The following is a 5,156-nucleotide window of genomic DNA, read 5'->3' on the forward strand; positions in this document are numbered from 1 at the left end:
AAAAACTAACTGAAATTCGAAACTCCAAAAAAGATAATTAATTTCAACAAACACTTCAAACAATATATTACCTTTGAGACACCGCTTATCTGACGGCAAACCGTATCGGTAATTTGATAAATTTTCGAGGTATTTTCTTTGTCATATAATCGCAAAGCTTTGACTTGGTTAATAAACCTCCTTCGCCCTGCTTTACGTTATTAATCATCGCGGAAGCAAGCATACACCTACCTTCCTTCTTCTCTGTTGCCCTGATTCCTATTCTCACAAATCAATTCTTAACTGCGTCACCATCTACTCGCATACGGAATATAATACGAAATGAATGTCTAATTTGAAATTAATCCAGTCTAATAAATATTATTAAATTCCTGATATATATTCGAAATACATATATTCAACGGTACGAAAAACGGGCACCTTAAAATTTTCATGTATTTAAAGTTTTAAAAACAGGAAAAAATTAATCGGCAAGCCCTCAACAAACTCGTAACCGTATACACCAATGTACACTATTGTAGACATTCACCCTCACACACAACACCCATACCTACATCAGTGTACACTAATGTAACTGCCTTCCAGCATCATCGGTACAGTAAGAAATCAGCAAGCGATGACAACGATCCCAAAAAATATAAACCAGGAAGCAAACGATGCACGAGGCACCGTCTGCTACCTAGTAGATGAAAAAAAAAGATGATAAAAAACAACAGGAGCAAACGGGAGGCTAAGACCTCAATTTGTAGCCTAGAGCTAAAGTCGCCCACGATTGTGGCCTTCGTCTAGCACAGCTGTGGAGATAGCCAACAGCAACCCGCCGCAATACCCTTAGCCGAAGTCAAAACAAAATAAAAATTGAAATAGTTAGGGGAATATATAAAAGCAGAAGGAAAAAATGAATCGGCAAGCCCTCAGCAAACTCGTAACCGTATACACCAACGTACACTATTGTAGACATTCACTCTTACACACAACAACCACACCTACATCAGTGTACACTAGTGTAATTGCCTTTCAGCATCATCAGTTCGACTTCGGTCCTTTAATATATTCGACAGGGTGTTTCAAACTTTCACCAAAATATCAACATTTTGTTTTCGCTCATACAAATTAAAAAAAAATCCCAATGCATATTAGAAAAGCATAGATAATATTGTTCATTAAACTGTCTTTTATTCATATCAGTTCTATTAGGTGTGGTTGAATCAACAGGATCTCGCATGTTAGATATCTATATCCATATATTCCTCGAAGAATTCGTGTTTTGACAATTCGAACATAAGCCCTCGTCGAAAGTTTTTATTGTGTTACATTTATTCTCACATTACTACCTGTATGACACGCATATATCAACAAAAGAGGTATTATTTTGATATTATTTAGAGAACTATAAAAAAAGGTCAAATTATTTCAGTAAATTATTTATATATTATTATGTTGAATAAAAAGTTATTTCTAATGATTTTCACAATTGATCGGTTTACTACTCTACCAGACTTAATTTTGATGTTCATTGCCTTTATTGGCTACAACGAACTAGTGGAAAGAAAAGACATTCTAATAAATAACGGAACACTGAAAATAGTAGAAGAATATAAACTAATCGAAAAAAGTTAAGTATATTGTGTTTTCGCTAGGAAGAACATCATTTTTCAGAAAAAAATGTGTTATAACTATTAATACGTCGTAATATGTCGTTTGTGTTTAAAAAAATACTGTTTGTAAATTAAAAAATTGTACCCAAACAGCCATTATCATAAAAATGTACATTTAATTCTTGTTTAGAATAGAATTTGTTTGCGTGTTGCTAAGCGGCAGTTTGCGATATTGTGGTTATTCTATTATCGTGTAAAACTTGGAAAATAAGTTGGTTATAATAATGGTTTTATAATTCGGAAACTCTCTATTTATTTATCTAGTAATGTTAAAACACTCTATTTGAAAGTCGATTACAGAAAATATAAACTTATGAGTATAATTTAACTTAATAACTTATAAGTATGATTCATTGGCAAGTAATGTAAATATTTACGATCCGGTAAAATTGTGATGTGAGAGAAGGCTTAGCTTGCCGGAGGCGAGTCAGTAGTTGATAGGCCGGCCGGCTGTTGTGTTGTGTTTTGTCATTGAGCTGATATTTGGGGGTCTTTTGACTATAAACGTTGCATGTACTGTAAGGCAACGGGTCGTTTGCCCAGAAGAAAACCTCTTGTGACGTCTTGGCTTCGATGTTGGTCTTGAGAGTTTGAGGTCTACCTTGTCTTCTCGATTGACACGATGCGGCGTTGGGGTAGTGAGACTAGTGAGGTACCCCAATTAGCCTATTCGATTAGGATGCGAATCTGTTTAGCGGCAGATTTGCGTCCGGGGTAGGCCCCTCTACTATTTCAGGTGACACTAGCTAGTTGTTGAAGATGATTAACCAATATATAACCGAATGATATTTGAGTTAGATGGAAAATATCGGCGGAGTACCCCCGGGTGAGTCTTACTATTTAACTATCAATTTTATCCAGATCAGTAAATGTTTGTTATGTTATTTTCATGTACAATGAGAGAGTGCTTGCCAATGACCAACTAAATGGATATTTGAGGTGAATTTGGATTGTGAGACCCGGTTGAATAAGCCCCAAAAATAGCGATTTTACAATCGATACTATAAACAGACGTCATTTAACAATAGAGGAAGCAAATCAAGCCATTGGGTTGGTTCTTGACGGTGTGCGACAGATCGATGTGACTGATCGATTTAAAGTCACCTAAAGTGTAATTTCTAGGCTTAAAAACCGATTTAATGAGACTGGATCTGTCATGGAGAGGCATAGGGAGGCTAGGGACAAATGCTAGAGAGGACCGAAGCTTACTGAGAGGAGCTAGGATGGATCCTGCAAGAAACTACACGTTGCTCAGCCAGGACCTTTTGGCTGCAAGCAGAGTACGTATTACCCTTAATAACGCGTAAAAACGCAGGTTTACATTGCTTTAGGCCTATAAGACGCCCTCCGAGTCAGGTTTAGATCATAAAGCTCAACGTTTGCTCTGGTGTAATGAAAGAGCTAACTGGAATGATGAGTGGCATACTGCGATGTTAAGCGATGAAAGCCGCTTTTGTCTTCGTACTGACAGACGTACAATTCGTGTGTGGAGACTAAGAAATACAAGACTTAACGACCGATATGTTCAAGGGTATACCTTTGGAGTTAGAGGTGTAATGGTCTGGGGATGAATTAGGGAGGCCAAACGGAATTGTATGTCTGTGAAGATGCAATGACAGGTGAAATTTATGATAACGATATCATTGGAGGATCACGTCACAAGACCGTCCGAGGGCTAATACATACACTGCTGGTCCAAAAGGTCCTAGCTCCTTTCATTAAGCTTCGGTCTTCCCTACCCAAGTAGCATTTTCACGACTTGCGACCACATGTTTACTAAACACAACGTTTGATTAGTTACAAAACATAGTGAGCTCTTTACCTTGGGTATTAAAATAAATTTAAACGTTTTTATAACGTTGTGCCGACGTTGGACTAGTACTACAGCAAAATAGAAGCTTCTGCGACGTCGAATAAACGTTGTTTTGTAACCTTTTTTGCTTAAGTGATCTTTAGGTGATTCGGACAACGTAGTTACAACGTTGGACAATATAGAGTTTTCCGTCGTCAGTTTCAGGACCTATTCCAACGTTATGCAAATGTCGTCTGTTTTACTAATTCCAACGTTGTTTAGATTTCCTTATTCTTACGTTAGTAGGACGTCGAGTCACTACCTTTTTGCAACTGTATTGAACCATAACCTTAAATCTTAAATTTTCAGTTCATTGTTCTGTTCAGTCAGACAGTTTAGTGCTGTTTCATATACGTATATAATATTCATTTAATGGTTCCTGTTTTAGTTGCTGGTGTTCATATTATGGTTTTTTATTCTGTTGTTGCTCTACAAAATGTTAATATTTATGTGTATAACATTACTCTTTCTTTGTATAATAATACTTATGTGTATAATATTCATTTAATGGTGCCCTTCTTGCTTGTTGCTGTTGTTGCAACTCAGAATTTAAATTAACCTGAGGCAGTAGGTAGAGCTTCATCCTCCAACATTTTCTTATGTAAATACTGCAAGTGGACAGTATTTCTGATGACAATTTTATCATAAACTTTAACATCTTGTTCTTTAAAACGAAACTGCCATACCTTATCTGTAGATTTCAAAGCAATATCTAAATGCTTTTGACCATCGCTGTAATCTAATTCTTGTTTGAAAATCAATACCTAATATTATCCTGATGATTTTGATTTTTGACAGATTATTAAAATACAGCACTTACAGTTAACTATATTTCTTGAAAGTACCTACAACTTTATTTATTTCCTACTTTTATTTGTTTAAAAAAATGCCAACAATTTGTGCATGTCCGTCAAACTTTAAAAATAAATTTTATTCAGGTTGTAACTTTATAGAAAGGATTGTAAAAATACACTTTGTAACATGTATGTCAATAATCTTACGAAAAATGTTTACTACACTTTTGATTGACTCTAATTTTTACATATAATACAAATAATACAATACTGAATTATAATTATGTATTTTACAGGCTTTGCCTTTGTTCTTTATATTTCCATCAGCTATTCAATCAACTTCGCACCACACACACTTTAACCATTGTTAAATAATAAATAAAGCACAAAATATTGATAAACAATAATTATTTTATATTCTAAAAAATAAAAACAAAACTTTTTTTGGTAATGTTTGGTTATATTTATTTTTATTCTCTTATCTATGGTTACTTTTCATTTTTTAGATTTATGCGTTTTTAGCGCCACTGTGGTCATTTGGCGAACCCTTATTCTTCCCATTTTGTGACCACTTTTTCAATAAAAGTCCCATAAGAGTTATTTCTCCTTACCTCTACACTCCATAATTAGGATTTTAAACAACGTTGCAGTTTGTACTAAATTAGGCTTCTAGCCAACGTCGGTATCCAACGTCGTTTCGACCCAAAAATTATTCTCCAAACTAGTGCAGACTAGGGTTGGCACGAGGTTGTGCCGACGTTGCGCCCCGACGTTTGGTCGCGTGACACAACGTTGTCCCAACGTCCAAATGCTGCTTGGGTAGCACATATCGACTTTGGTCTACCCTCCCTA

General features: G+C 35.5%; 1 long non-coding RNA gene across 1 annotated transcript; it reads right to left on the reverse strand.

Annotated features, from left to right (window-relative positions):
• Positions 1–3,854: 3,854 nt before the first annotated feature.
• Positions 3,855–4,361, reverse strand: LOC115885572. The gene is made up of 2 exons (XR_004050760.1): positions 3,996–4,361; positions 3,855–3,939 (listed from the first exon to the last, which is right to left on the reverse strand). It is a non-coding gene; the product is annotated as an uncharacterized LOC115885572 (long non-coding RNA).
• Positions 4,362–5,156: the final 795 nt, after the last annotated feature.

This window comes from Sitophilus oryzae, unplaced genomic scaffold, assembly GCF_002938485.1.
Source record: "Sitophilus oryzae breed Bouriz unplaced genomic scaffold, Soryzae_2.0 scaffold_402_pilon_pilon, whole genome shotgun sequence".
Lineage (NCBI taxonomy): Eukaryota > Metazoa > Arthropoda > Insecta > Coleoptera > Curculionidae > Sitophilus > Sitophilus oryzae.